Raw genomic sequence first — 16289 nt, forward strand, 5'->3', positions numbered from 1 at the left:
ATGGGCAAGGGATCTAGTGATATTGGAAAGAAAATAGTTAAGATGAAAGACTAAGAAACTAAGCTGACTGGGGAAGGAAAAGAATTCAAGAAAAGGCAGATAAGTTTTGTGAAGGCAAGGCACTGGGGATGTCAAAGGAGCTGGAATGACTGAAGGTAGTTGTTTTAGGCTGCTTAGGCTGCTGTAACAAAACATCATAGATTGGGTGACTTCAACAACCAAAACTTATTTCACTCACAGTTGTAGATGCTGGATGTCTAAGATCAGAGTGCCAACATGGTCAGGTTCTGGGGAGGGCCCTCTTCTGCGTTGCAGACTACCAACTTCTGGTGGTATTCTCACATGACAGAGAGAGAGAGAGAGAGAGAGAGAAAGAGAGAGAGAGAGAGAAAGAGAGAGAGAGAGTGAGAAAGAGAGAGAGAGATTATTTATATTTTTTAGTAGAGACAGAGTCTTACTATGTTGCCCAGGCTGGTCTCAAACTCCTGGCCTCAAGTGATCCTCCTGCCTCAGCCTCCCAGAGTATTTAGGACAGGCACGAGCCCCCACGTCCAGTGTCTCTTCTTATGAGGGAAGGAATCCCATCATGAGGGCATCACTCTCATGACCTAATCTAAAGCCAATTACCTCCCAAAAGCCCCATCTCAAAATACCATCACAGTGAGGAGAAGGGCTTTAGCACATGGATTTGGGAGAGATACAATTTAGTCCATAGCAATAGTGGTCAAAAAGTGAGATACATAGACTTAAGATTTCAGAGGTAGAACATTTGCAGGTGATGCCAACACAAGGGTATAACCACAGGTGAATTAAGTGTCATGACACTCCCTAGAGATCAGGGTCAATAAATGAAGAGACCAGAGGGTAGGACTGGTCATTCATATACATGTAGGAGGCACTCAGAATGATGGTGGCACATGGAGTAAAGGAAAGATCGTGAACCTCATGATGAAGGTTTTAATGAATAAGGAATGACTGGGAGATTGGGAAATTATAGCAACCAGGAGTAGTAGAGGGTAGTAAAGGTAAGTGGTGTGAGTCTTAGAAAGACAGGGGCATTGTACATAGGGTCAGAAAAGTAATGGCTAGGAGTGATCATCTCTTATGTTTTAAAATATCAGACAAAATGTGATATTTTGACTAGAAGTCACATGACCTAGATTCCAATACAACTATGCTATAGAACAACTGAAGGAGTCGTAAGAGGGCCCTCTGTCTTTCTCTGTGCCTGATTTCTGATTCATTCATTCACTCACTCATTCCATGAACACTTATGGAAAGCCCACACTCTCCTAAGCATGGGGACATTGTGATAAGCCAAGCCACAACAACTTTCACGGGGATGCAGAGTAGCAGAGCAGATTTAATCAAAGAATTGTGCAGTAGAAGTATAGCCAAAACCAGAAATAATTGCTCTGAAGTGAAGACCAGAACTCAGTGAAGGTATATTACAAATAATCTAACTTCTTTTAGGGAATTAAGAAAACCTTCCCTAAGAAATTCCTGTTCTGAGAGCTGAAGGACAAATAAGAGTTCACCAGGTGGGGGAGGTGGCATCTTGGGTGGAAGGGATCAGGTTGCACCAGAGAAACCCTCCGAGGGTTAATGCACAGACTACAGAGGGTCAGGGGGCTGGGATGCAGGAGTCACTGGAGAGGTGGGGACGATCCAGACCTTCCAAGGCCTTTAGAGCCAATACAGCTCATGGTCACCCAATGTTCATCCTGCCTTCTCTCTCATGGTAAGACAATAAGCTGAATGTGCAATGAATCAGTCAAGGTAGAAAAGCTAAACAAGTTGCCAAGGTCACACAGCTACTTGCTTAAATGTTTTAAGTGAGATATTATTCATATACTGTAAAATTCACCATTTTAAATATATACCTGAGTGGCTTTTAGTATATTTATAAGGTTCCAAAACCATCAGTAGAAGCCCTTGTTTTTAAGCCCTACCTACTTTGGCCTCTTTCAACCTTCAGAAGAGATCATTTAAGTATATATACACATATATATGCGTATATATATAAAATTTTATATTTATAAATATATAATATATTGTTTAATATTTTGTCTATTAAGTATATTATGCATTGTTTAATATTTCATATTTATTAAATATATAAATACATGTTTATGTGTTTAAGTGTGACTTTTTTTTTCTTCAACTTTTAAGTTCAGAGGTACATGTGCAGGATGTGCAGGTTCGTTACATAGGTAAACTTGTGCCATGGTGATTTGCTGCACGGATCATCCCTTCACCTAGGTATTAAGCCCAGCATCCATTAGCTATTCTTCCTGATGCTCTCCCGCCTGCCACGCCTTCCTCCGACAGCCTCGACTGTGTGTTGTTCCCCCCGATGTGTCCATGTTTTCTCATCACTCAGCTCCCACTTATAAGTGAGAATATGTGGTGGTTGGTTTTCTGTTCTTTCGTTTGTTTGTTGAGGATAATGTCTTCCAACTCCATCCATGTCCCTGCAAAGGACATGATCTCATTCCTTTTAATGGCTACATGGTGTACATATACCACATTTTCTTTATCCAGTATGCCATTGATGGGTGCTTAGGTTGATTCCATGTCTTTGCCATTGTGAATAGTGCTGCAATGAACATACATATACATGTATCTTTATAATAGAATGGTTTAAATTCCTTTGGGTATATACCCAGTAATGGGATTACTGGATCAAATGGTATTTCTGTCTCTAGGTCTTTGAGGAATTGTCACACTGTCTTCCACAATGGTTGAACTAATACTCCCACCAACAATGTAAAAGAGGACCTAAACTATACCCTACAACAAATGGACTTAACAGATATTTACAGAACATTCTGCCCAACAGCTGCAGAATATACATTCTGTTCATCAGAACATGGAACATTCTCCAAGATAGACCATATAATAGTGTTGCAGGAAGTCAGGGACCCTGAATGGAGGGACCAGCTGGAGCTGCAGCAGAGGAACATGAATTGTGAAGATTTCATGGACATTTACCAGTTCCCAAATAATACTTTCATAATTTCTTATGCCTGTCTTACTTTAATCTCCTAATCCTGTTATCTTCGTAAACTGAGGATGTACATCACCCCAGGGCCACTATGATAATTGTATTAACTGTACGAATTGATTGTAAAACGTGTGCTTGAACAATATGAAACCAGCGCAACTTGAAAAAGAACAGAATAACAGCGATTTTAGGGAACAAGGGAAGACAACCATAAGGTCTGACTGCCTGTGGGGTCAGGCAAAATGGAGCCATATTTTTCTTCTTGCAGAGAGCCTATAAACAGACGTGCAAGTAGGGATGATATTGCTAAATTCTTTTCCTAGCAAGGAATATTAATAATTAACTCCCTGGGGAAGGAATGCATTCCTGGGGGGAGGTCTATAAATGGCCACTCAGGGGGTGTCTGTGTTATGTGGTTGAGATAAGGACTGAAATACACCCTGGTCTCCTGCAGTACCCTCAGGCTTACTAGGATTGGGAAACTCCACCCTGGTAAATTTGAGGTCAGACCAGTTCTCTGCTCTCAAACCCTGTTTTCTGTTGTTTAAGATGTTTATCAAGACAATACGTGCACCACTGAACATAGACCCTTATCAGTAATTCTGCTTTTGCCCTTTGCCTTCCGATCTTTGCTGGGCCCTTATCAGGAGTTTCTGGTTTTGCCCTTGTCCTGTTTCCTCAGAAGCATGTGATCTTTGTTCTCCTTTTTGCCCTTTGAAGCATGTGATTTTTGTGACCTACTCCCTGTTCTTGCACCCCGTCCCCTTTTGAAATCCTCAATAAAACTTGCTGGCTTTAAGGCTCAGGTGGGCATCACCATCCTACTGATATGTGGTGTCACTCCTGGAGGCCCAACTGTAAAATTCCTCTGTTTGTACTCTTTCTCTTTATTTCTCAACTGGCCAACACTTATGGAAAATAGAAAGAACCTACGTTGAAATATTGGGGGTGGGTTCTGCCAATACAATAGGCCATAAAACAAGTCTCAGTAAATTTAAGAAAATCGAAATTATATAAAATACTCTCTCAGACCACAGTGGAATAAAATTAGAAATCAACTACAAAAGGAACCCTTAAAACCATAGAAATACATGGAAATTAAATAACCTGCTCCTGAATGATCATTGGGTCAACAATGAAATCAAGATGGAAATTAAAAAATTCTTTGAACTGAACAATAATAGTGATACAACCTATCCCCTCACCTGGGCCTTTGTTCTCAGTTCTTTCTTTCTCTGCTTCTCTCTGCTCCCTCCGTTTTCCCTCCTTTCTCTCTCTCTTTCTCCTTCTTTCTCTCTGTCCTTCCCCCTACCCCCTTTCTCTTCCCCCACTCTCATTCTTTCTCTGAGTGTCCCTTTCTCTTACAAATCTCACCCCCCATGCTCTGTGCTCCTCTCCAGTCCTGTTCAGAGGGAGCCTCTCATCATCAACCTCTGTACATGCCACAATTTAAAAATTACAGAAAGATGGTGGAGGGACACAAAACTTATTGAGAAATATCTGCTCCCAGCTCAGCTTCTGTCAGACCCACCTGCATTTGGTACTACTAGGGGCAGCTGGTTCAGTGGGGATAGGGCTCTGACAAACCCTGAGCTTCTGCAGGGTCTCATCACTGGCTCCACAGCTGCTGCTGGTCCCTCTTCTATTCCCTATTGAGATAAATCAGCCACCTCATGGGGATACATTTCTGTCTATCTTATCACAAGGAACCCCTGTGACTGGCAGCCACCAGGTGCCCAATGACCATTTCTAAAATGAATGAGCACAATCGCCACTCATGGCTTGATACAGGATGTTCCCCAACCCCAAAAGGCCCCCCTGGGGCCCTCCTAGTCAACACTACCCAAAGGGCAACCCTGCTTCTGCAGCCAGCATTGCAATATCTGCCCGGGTTTGAACAGTGTATGAGGAATCACACCTGGTATACTGGAGGGTCATCTGGTCCTAAGGAAGCAGATTCCCAGACAGATAGGACTGCAAACCTTTATTAGGAGAAACACTACGGAAGATTAGAGACAGACAAGGCAGCACTGGGCAGGGAGCATAAAATGTATTGGATACTTTTTCCAAATTATGTAGGAGCCACAGCATGGCTGTCACAGCTCAGGGGCCTCTTCAATTTTCAGCTTGTCCTGTAAGGCAAAAAAAAAAAAAAAAGAAGAAGAATTTCCATGTGATCTTCTTTTGCCTTATATACACTTTGTCCTTTATAAAATTTCTGTGCCCCTGATAAATACTTCTGTGTGTGGCTGCATCTGTGTCTATATGCCATGGAAAGCAATTATCTACGGGTCTCAGGTATAGGTCTTACAATTTAACTGTGTACATATTCTTATAATTATCTTTTCTTTTATCTGGTAGAATCTGAATTTTAATCGTGGAGACAGGGGCTATGCCTTATCTTTTGAAACAGGGATTGGAAATCTCTGGGCCTGAGCTGTTACAGCCTATGGTTTATCTAATGAACTTCAACGAACATCTTTTGATGATCTTCTGAGTGGGAATATTTTCATTTAAACAGTGAGGGGGTGAGTGTCTAACACCTGTAAGCTATTTTGCAAGATGTTTTCTTTATGGGCTTGGTCTCTTCGTCTTCACAATGACCTCATCAACCACATCATCCCCAGCTCATTTATAAGAAAGCTGAGGCTCTGAGCTCCACTGAAAGTTGGTGTCTGGGCTCAGACAGCAGCGACAGAGGGAAGGGTGACAATTTTGCATGACAATGTTGGAGATACAAAGCTGGGAGTCAGAGGTGAGAAGCAGAGGGTGCCAGGAATGAGCTGAGACCCAACCTGCCAGGCCTTCAGTTCCCCACGAGAGTTAGTCTCATTCTGAAGGCCAAGGCCGCAGCTCCACTGAACCACTGTTAGTCTCCTTGAGTCATAATAAACTCAGGCAGACAGGGTCCCCTCATAGAACCAAATTACATTTCCCAGACCTCTAGGCATTCATTCACCCTGATCCAGAGCCTTCACACATCCGGGGAAAGAATCATCTTTCCTGCAGATAATGGACTAAAGGCTTTAGGGCAACAAGGAACTTCTTGGGAGGAAAATTCCCTTGTCTACACTGTGCCATCTGAGCTCTCCCATAATGGCTCTGCTGTGGCCCTCACGCAGCCACTATGCTCCTGCTCACACTGCTTGTACTTGCCAGAAGCGGCCTTCCAGCTCCACCTAAGTGAGTTCAACAACCCCCCATGTGACATCTCCTCACTTTAGCTCTCTTCCACACCCTCCTCTTTATTCTCAGAAGAATCTGTTTTCCTCTTTTGCACTCTGGGGCCCTTCACTCGTGCTTCCATTATGGATGGTCACAGGATCCCTGCCCTTTGCTGTGTGTCTCTCTGCTGCAGGACATAGGAAGCACTGTAAGTCAAGGGTGCATCTCATCCCTCACAGAGCTGGCCACTTTGTCAAGGTTCCATACATGCCTGCAAAATTGGTATTTGTGGCTTCTATAAGCAATCTCTTTCCTCATCTACAAGAGATACCTGCTGCCTTGCTCGTGATGGAGATGATGCAACCCACTGTGAGTCCTCAGAAACTTGAGAAATGTAACCACGTCGCCGGGCGCGGTGGCTCATGTCTGTAATCTCAGCACTTTGGGAGGCTGAGGCTGGCGGATCATCTGAGGTCAGGAGTTCGAGACCAGCCTGACCAACATGGATAAACCCTGTCTCTACTAAAAATACAAAAAAATTAGCCCGGCATGGTGGCACATGCCTGTAATCCCAGCTACTTGGGAGGCTGAGGCAGGAGAGTTACTTGAACCTGGGAGGTGGAGATTGCAGTGAGCCGAGATTGCTCCATTGCGCTCCAGCCTGGGCAACAAGAGTGAAACTCTATCTCAAAAAAAAAAAAAAAAAAAAAAAAAAGTAACCACATCCCCAGCCAGTGTTACCCTTGTACTGCAAAGTCCTGCAGTACCATCTGTGACATTTCTTTCTATTCACTCAATGAGGAAAACAAAAAAAGATAAATCCGCTTTAAAAGTCAGTCCATACTGTTCAGATCAACATACCAAGTGGTGTGCATGGAGGCAGTGGTCGTGTTCCCAGAGGCCACCCAGGCAGAGGAGTTGTCTGGCAGCCCACGAATGGTCCTGAAGGGCCAGCCATGCAGTAGAGCAAGTAGGGCAATCCTGAGAAAGGGGCCCTTCTGATGCCATATTGACCTGCAGAGCAGAAGGAAGAAAAGTCTCAAAACGCATTAATATGATGGACAAAAACACCAACACCAATGCAAGCTGCACCCCATGTAACAGGTGACAGTCCCTGGCACCTTTCCTTTCACCAGGTTTCAAAATAGCAGTGTCAGTGCCAAAAAATCTCCCTTCTACTGAGTCCTGAGGACAGCTGGGGTGTGAAGGGAAGCCATGAGGATAACCTGCTGTCACCACATGCCACTGTGTCTGTCTGTAAACGCAGGCACTCTAGGTCCTGTTCCAGGGAAGACAGAGTCATTATGCAGTAATAAAACAGCATTAGTCCAGACACATGAGTGTCTAGCCCAGGTGTACTCACATCCCTCCCTCACCACCATCACTGAAGTTGGTTCCTGGCAAGTGATAAACAGAGAGAAAAGGAGGAATGAAAAGCCCATTATTCATACACAAATCACAGCTACTCTTGGGAGAACTTTTTACAGGCCTTTTATGTCCTATCTCTGATTCTCAGAATGCTGCAAGGTCAGTGTGGCCATTCTGCACTAAATCACAGGAAAGAAGATCCCAGAAGAAGGAGAAAATTCACCAAGGGTCACACAGATTGCAAGAGACAGAGTGGAAGTTGATCCCATCTCTACCTGCAAGGCCCTCTTGTCCCCCTCTGTCTCCCTTCCTGACAAAGGGTCTTCTCCTCTCTGGAGATACAACCTGTGGGCACAAAGAGCTCTGGGGAGATGTGAATTACTGACGTCCTGCAGGGGAACTGGGAAAGGGCTTTCTGATAGAACAATCTAATCTATAGAAGTTAGTTAAGTACAGCTATAATATTTATTTTAACTCACAGGTATTACCAAATTTTAAATACACTATGACATAAAGAACAATTTTGTCCATGGAAAAATGAGATGGGAATTCTAAATAACAGAATTAAAACAACTGTGATTTAATTTCAAGTGCAGAAATCCTGTCATGTGTGATCGGAGGACTCACCAGCTATGAAAGTTACAGGGACCACATAAGAAACAGCTTAGCTGACCATAATTTAAGGCCTTTGTTGGGAATTGTCCTTGTAGGTAATTAGTGACTTTCACTCTTCACTATCTCACATCCAGTGTACATTTTCTATTACAAATATAAAACCTCTGACAACTAGAGTACTCGATCAAAGGCACCACTGGATGGGGAGGGGGGCATTTTTGCATAGCAAAGTTGTCAACAGACATGGGACAGTGATGAATTACGGAATTTGCTTTGTCAAAGAGCATTCAGAATTGCACAAAGCACATATTAATACTGGATGAATGAGCTTTCATATTTTTCACTTATGGGGATTACAGCAGATACTCTAAAAGTTAGTCACCTACCCCATAGGAATTAAATAACAGCAACAAAAAATCCCCACATATGTGGGGCGGGGACTCAGCAACATCTTGAGTAAAAAGGATCAGTCAGGGTCTATTGGGCCATGAGACCTACAGCACTGGAGTTAAGTGGCATCTTCTCATGTTATTTCTGGAAGCAGAACAGTTAAAGCTCTTCAGTCCTTGGCCCTTAAGCATTTATGGTTTCTGGAAGTGCCACCAAAGATGACCAGCTTGGTATGGAGAAGACTGAAGCCTTGTGGGGGAATATTTTGATTTTTGAAAAGTAAAGAGACAGAGAAGATACCACAGAACACACGAACTAGATACAAGGCCAGGAGAGGGTGCTGTATGAAAAGACAAAAGTGTCCTGAAGTAGGCACAGTGAAAATGACCACAGCATTTACCTTTATCTTCTCTGTGTTCTCAGTTGGGATGCAGCTGCTGTTCCTCATGGGAACTAAATGAGGTCCTGAATCTGCTAAGGGCCAGAGAAGGGATCGGGGCTTATTCTGGCTTGCATGCTCTTTGCAGAATAAGAAACCCTCCATGTCCACCTCTGCCATGTCACTCTCTTTGCCACAGGCAGGTCCCTTACCAGAGTTACAGAGTTTGTTAACCAGATGCCACAGAGGACCCTGGAACTCTCTGGACCCTTGTCCTTGAGAGACACCACAGAGCCCTGGTCTTAACAAATCAACTAACTGCGAACAAGTAGGGCTCAAACTAGCTGGAAATCAACTCTAAATCAGAAGTTCCCAGTACATATCAGAGGGAACTACTTATAAATTAAGCACAGACTAAAAATTAAAATAGCATTCATGGATAAAAAGAGTATCAATAAACCCTGGACAAGAATAGCCCTGCTCCTTTTTTTCAAGCCATCGGGACATTCACAATTCTCTGGATTCATATTTAATCTAACTTTCATATCAGATCAGGTATTATAAATATTAATGAACAGAAATGATTTAAAGAGACTAATAATAGTAATGAGAAAAGGTAAGAGCTATGGGAATTAACTGTGAAGTTTTAGGGTTACACTTAAAATGTTAGAGGAGTAAAATTGCATAGAAATTTATTACTAATGGAATTGTATAGTTCACAATAAACAATTTAAACAAACAAAAATAATAAAGGAAGATCCAAAAATAGTAAATAAATGCCTCTTTTCCTAAAACATATCTTATTGTACAATATTGATTCACGAAGACATAGCAATAAAATTTCCTCTCTCATTAGGACATACAGTTCCAATTCTAAAATGTTATTGGTGTTGCTTTTCTCAAATGAAAGAAAAATAAAGTCTTCACACTGACTCAAGGTGGGAAGTGGAGCAGGCCCATTTCCCTTCTAGGCTCATCACCTCAGTTAAAAGTAACCAAAAGTTCAGGGTGGCGTGGTATCCACAGTCAGTGGAGGGGCCTGAGTTGTGTCCTGACACCCAGTGAGACAACTGTTCTCTTTAGTAAGTGCTTAAAACTCTTTACAGGCAAGATAACAATTACCCTCCACCCTTACCCCTCACCCCCAAAAGGAGAAGCAGAGTGTGTGGATTGTACAGCAGAAGTTACATGGCTGCCTTCACAGTGAGCTCCTACCTCTTAGGGGAAGATTCTCCAGGCCTGGTTGTCCACTAGCTGGCTTCTGACTAATGTGTCTCTCCAGCACTCTCTGTTTTTCTTTTCTTTTCTTTTCTTTTTTTTTTTAAATTATTATTATTATACTTTAAGTTCTAGGGTACATGTGCATAACGTGCAGGTTTGTTACATATGTATACTTGTGCCATGTTGCTGTGCTGCACCCATCAACTCGTCAGCACCCAACAACTCGTCATTTACATCAGGTATAACTCCCAATGCAATCCCTCCCCCCTCCCCCCTCCCCATGATAGGCCCCGGTGTGTGATGTCCCCCTTCCCGAGTCCAAGTGATCTCATTGTTCAGTTCCCACCTATGAGTGAGAACGTGCAGTGTTTGGTTTTCTGTTCTTGTGATAGTTTGCTAAGAATGACCCAGCCATCCCATTACTGGGGATATACCCAAAGGATTATAAATCATGCTGCTATAAAGACACATGCACACGTATGTTCATTGCGGCACTATTCACAATAGCAAAGACTTGGAATCAACCCAAATGTCCATCAGTGACAGACTAGATTAAGAAAATGTGGCACATATACACCATGGAATACTATGCAGCCATAAAAAAGGATGAGTTTGTGTCCTTTGTAGGGACATGGATGCAGCTGGAAACCACTCTCTGTTTTTCAATCACTTCCTGTCTTGGAGACAGAGAAAGAATGAACTTGAATAAGTTCTTTACTAGACACTCAAAGCTTTGTCTTAAAACAAAAACATCCTTAAAAATGTCCATCACAGTTACCTACCTGTGCTGCTTGTAGGCAGCCTTCTCTTCTTCCATCTCCCTCTGCAAGGCTTAAACACAAAGATGTGGGGAGAAAAATACATCCACGTCCTGCCGTACCTGGCCGATTATGTCCAAAAGCAAGGAAAGAAAGAAAAAAATAAAACTTACCTAGTTGTCGTGAGCCTTTCTTTCAGAAGTGGCGATCTGAAAAAGCCAGCACATGAGAAACCATATGTTTAAGGAGTCTAAGGGCCATGAGATCATTTGCATCAGTGCTGAAGGATTCTGCAACTGCTAGGAAGAAGGCTCCTTACCTGGCATCTGTAGTAGTCTTCTACCCACCTCTGCTGCTCTTCTGTGTCTTCCATTATTTTCCTATGGTTTAGAATCACTTTTATCAGGTAAAGCACCATTTTAAGTATGATTTTAAATAACCTGTCATGTTCCTGTTATCCTCACAACTGTACCCTTACACAATCTATCCATAGATAGAAAACGCATTTCACATGGTTATAAAAATACAGTATGATAAAAAACTGTTGCTATATTGATTCCTCATCTATTATTTAATGCCTGCTGGGTTCTGAGTTGGCAATTTCCTTACCTACTCTCAGTATGTCCTTAATTTATCCTTCATTGAGCATCACTTATCATAAATCTCTATTCTCCTTGTACTAATATCCTTACTGTATTTCACAGGGAAGAACAACTGGGCTTATAAACAGGCATAGTCCTTTCTAAGGATGTGACTGATCCTACAACAATGCAGTTTCCTAAGGATGATGACAATCATCCTTAGAAGTTTGTGTAAACTGAGTTTCAACACAATCTGCCAGCAGTGGAGTCAGGAAACGTTTTATTACTTCACAGTTGTTGGTCATTGGTAAATCTTATTTATTATTTATTTATTTATTTATTTATTTATTTATTTGAGACGGAGTCTCACTCTGTCGCCCAGGCTGGAGTGCAGTGGCACGATCTTGACTCACTGCAAGCTCTGCCTCCCGGGTTCACGCCATTCTCCTGCCTCCGCCTCCCGATTAGCTGGGACTACAGGCGCCCGCCACCACGCCTGGCTAATTTTTTGTATTTTTAGTAGAGATGGGGTTTCACCCTGTTAGCCAGGATGGTCTGGATCTCCTGATCTCGTGATCCACCCGCCTCAGCCTCCCAAAGTGCTGGGATTACAGGCGTAAACCACTGCGCTCGGCCGGTGATTGGTAAATCTTAATGTACTTTGTTTTCTCTTGTGTGAGTTTTCTCTCTCTCTAAATATGTCTTCTGACCATTTGTTTATCTTTCTGTGTTAATCAGGTATAAACATTGTACAAAGGTTAAAAACAAAATACTCCAACACGGGTTTCCCAAGAGGTTGGTGTTCAGTCTCTGAAGTCACTTGTAGGTGTGTATTTCCTCAACTACCAATTTCAAGCTTCCCTCCGCCTCTGACAGCTGCCTCTCCTTTGCTGCTTGCTCACATTCTTTCATCTCAGCTTCCTGAGATGAGAAGGGAAAGAAATGAATGCATATGATCCAGTAGCCAGTGTGGGATTCCTCTTCCTTTCCAGCATCTGAAGGCTGTGATTGAAAGGTCCCCTGCCAACCTTCCCATATATATACCAACAGATCTTCACAATGAGAGGGAGAATGGAAGCCTCCCATTGAGGGCAAAAATAAAATCAAACTCTGGCCTGCTGGCAAGTCCTCTGTAATTTCAGGTTCCTCTTCATAGCTCTATACTCCTACTCACTAGTAAATAAATCAAGGACTATAAAAAGCTTCTATGAGATGCACTATGTATCCTTCTGGGGTCAGTCTTGTGCTTGACATAGTGAAAGCTCATTTTAGTTCAATGTGGAAAACCAGACCTGACCAACTCATCACAACTAAATCAATCAGGATGGAGCAGGGTACCATTCCTTGTCTGACTCCTCCCATGGGGAGACCTGACTCTCAGTCAGAGGCTGATGCCAGAACCCAGACAATCAGCCTTAGAGAGTTCCTTCCAGGACATGATGTCATTAATCCTGTAGTTCACTACTGCACGTTTCCATGATTCAGGATTGGAACTCTTGTCATCGACTTCAAAGATTCTGGTTGACAGAAAAGGTAAATCTGAGTGCTGGGCACATCTACTAAATCAAAAATAATCTGAATGGCTCCTTAGTCAGGGTGTTATGTCCTGGAAATAGGTGACAACTGCAAACCATCAACCCCGGTGTTGATCGAGTTTAACAAGGTTTAGTTCATTGATAGTGGAGGCAGAAAATGGCAATAGCCTAAAAAGATAGGTTTGCTGTGTTGCCCTCACACTACTTTATTCATGATTCTGATTCAAAGGATCTCATTTGATAATTGATTTCATACGAAGGACAAGTAAAATTCAAATAACTTTAGGAAACAGGGACAAAAACACTTCAAAGAGAAAGTGAATGCACTTGTTCCTGAACACCTAAGCCATCCTTCAGCACATGCTGTCTGGAGTGGCCCAAAACAAGGAGTTTGTTGTGAGGTACTGAGGATGCAAGGTGAGCAGGGACCTGTTCCCACCCTAAAGAAGCTCACAGTTTAATGCAAATGAGAAGCCAGTGAGAACATCATTACCCCGGCTGTGCACTTGAGAACTAGGAACACAAAACATGAATCTTAAGAAAAGCAAAGGAGGAGTTCTGCTTTTGAGTGGGGATGAGTGTATCTGAAGCTTCTGATCTCCCATGAGAACAATGGAGAACACCAGACAGAATGTAAAACACATGATTGAACGCATCCAATTGCTAACATGGCACTAAAGGACATGAGGCCAAGATGGATAAGAAGAAAACCTAGGACAAAGGTCAGCCTAGCATTTGGGGCCCATTTCCCTGAGTTTCACTGCTTAATTCCAGAGGGGACTACTGAGACATAAAGAAGCACAGCAGCCTTTGCACACTGCATGGGATTGGATGGAAAACAAGTGGAGTTGAGGGTCTTCCAATGAAGGTGATCCCTACTAAAGTCCAGTAGCTTTTGTTGGGACCCAGAAGAGTCACACACTAGGAATAAAGGTGGACAGGAAATACATTGACCTTTATAAGGACTGAGCCTTCACTGATGCCCTCAATTGCTGACTGGATGAAGAGAGTCCAGGTCTGCTAGTGCCCCTGACTATTCACCAGAAGTAGACTCCCATTTTTTCTGCGAGATAACATCCAACTAGGCCTCAGTTTGTTTCTGAATATTTTTTACAGTGTCTCACATTTAATAAAAAATGATTAGCCATATGGCAGGAAAAATGCAATGTAATATGACCAAAACCTAAAGGACTGTGAAAATAGATCTAAAGGTGACCCAGGTATTCAATGTAAAGATGCCAGTACCAGTTCCTCTTCTTCTACCTAATCAATTACAAACAAGAATGTATGAAGGGAAAGGAAATACGCAGATTACAGAAATCATGGCAGGAAGGACAAGCACAATTTTCTAAAGACTTAATTTGCCACAAATATTGCATAAAATATTTTAAAGGAAATTATAATTGTCTCCTTTGGTTGACACATGGTTCATACAACAGCATTTGTGTCAATGAACACATTGACATCTTACTCTTTCTCAGTAGTCATTCTTTGTAGATTTTGTAAAGACTATCTACTTTCATCTTCATCTTTTTTATTTCAGCTTTCACTTCTGCTTCCACAGAACTTTCTGAAATAAAGAGGCCTTTCAGGTCATTTTTCATTCCTGGAAAGAATAAAACCATTTTCTTTGTGCGCATGCATATGTACCTGAGACCTTGGTTAGGGTGGGGAGAGGAGAAGGTGAGAAATCTGAAGGCAGGAAGTTGTTCTTCATCATCCCGGGGCAAACTCATTTCCATGCTATGGGGACTCCAACAAATAGTAAACCTTCCAGGTTATGATTATTGGACCTCCAGGGTCTCAGCTGTAAATCTTTGAATCTCTCATTTGCATTTTGTGACTTTAAGACAGGTTTGAGAAAAGACATTTAGGAAATAATAATTGTACAACACATGAATATACTTAACACAAGTGAACTCTACATTAAAACACAGTTAAGATGGTAATTATTATGTTATGAATATTTTACCACAGGTAAAAATGTTTAACAATTTGAAAACCAAGTAATTATATTTAGCTGAGTTCTATAATTTGTAACATTTCACCACCTGCTCCTTCTTGATCTTCAGCGGAGTACCTCCTTTCTGTCCCTGCTCTACTTCAGATTCCACTTTCCCTTCCCTGACACCAGCCTCATTAAGGCCAGTTTGAACCTAACGCAAAATATTCTCACTAATGACTTAATTTCCACAAACAAAGAACTCCATGTGGATATCATGTGATTTTAATCTTCTAAGACATGAAATATTTGTTCTCATAGCTAAGATGCAATGAAAGTCTTATCACAGATGTGTGTCATTTACCTCTGAAATTCCTGAGGTATTCGTTGAAATAACATCTTTCAAGTTCTTTGTAGAATTTTGCTTCCAACTTTTGCACATAGGATAGAAACAAAACATGTACCAGGATTTCAATAGAGGCACCGAGTGATCTGCTAAAAAGATGAAACAGCAACCATGCCTATCCCGCAGTTACTGCTATATTTCATGGGGAAGTAGCTAGTCCAGTATGAGGATAGGAGAAATGTTGAGCACATGCATAAATGAAGAGCAAAGAAACACCATGAGGCATGAACATTTTGTGGCACCCGTGATATTCCTGCTTACAACATAATGGGATAAGTGAGTAGATGACAAAGAGAAAGTAGAGACAATGCAAAATTTTTCAAGTCAAACAGCTCAACTGAACTTTTCTTAATGGAATATTTAAAAATGGTACATGAAGAAAAACTTCCCCCAATTCACATTGAAATATTCTCTGTTCAGCACTAAGTGGGGTAGGGACTGTTCAATGTGCCTAGATATCTTCATCACTCATATGCTTTCTGTTTTCTGTATATCTTTAAGGGCAGTGCCAAATGATGTGACAATTACCTATATTGTAAAAATAAAACACACTTCCTATTCCCTTGAATATAAAAAGGCATTGTGATATTAGTACTTTTATTCCAGATCATTGTTCAGAAGAAGGTTCAGCCCCGAGACACCCACACTTTTACTGTGGTGGGCAGCAAGATAAAATGTAGAGCTCAATTCACCCAATGGAGAAAAAGGTTCAAAAGCCAAATCAAATCATAGTACAATTAAGCAGCCAAATTCCTATCAAGTTCAGAGTTTTGACATACTGATCCCTCTCAAATTGCAACCAGGAACATGTACTTTGAATGACATCATTCAAAATGTTATTATTTCCTTCAAAGTTTTTGATGTTATCCTTCAATAAAACATATTAAATCATTAACAATTATTCAGTACTTTTCTCTCTGTT

At 41.8% G+C, this 16289-nt stretch overlaps 1 long non-coding RNA gene across 1 annotated transcript; it reads right to left on the minus strand.

Annotated features, from left to right (window-relative positions):
- Nucleotides 1-10925: 10925 nt before the first annotated feature.
- Nucleotides 10926-11284, minus strand: LOC123570887 (uncharacterized). The gene is made up of 3 exons (XR_006695101.1): nt 11223-11284; nt 11077-11112; nt 10926-10976 (listed from the first exon to the last, which is right to left on the minus strand). It is a non-coding gene; the product is annotated as an uncharacterized lncRNA (long non-coding RNA).
- Nucleotides 11285-16289: the final 5005 nt, after the last annotated feature.

Source organism: Macaca fascicularis, chromosome X (genome assembly GCF_037993035.2).
Source record: "Macaca fascicularis isolate 582-1 chromosome X, T2T-MFA8v1.1".
Lineage (NCBI taxonomy): Eukaryota > Metazoa > Chordata > Mammalia > Primates > Cercopithecidae > Macaca > Macaca fascicularis.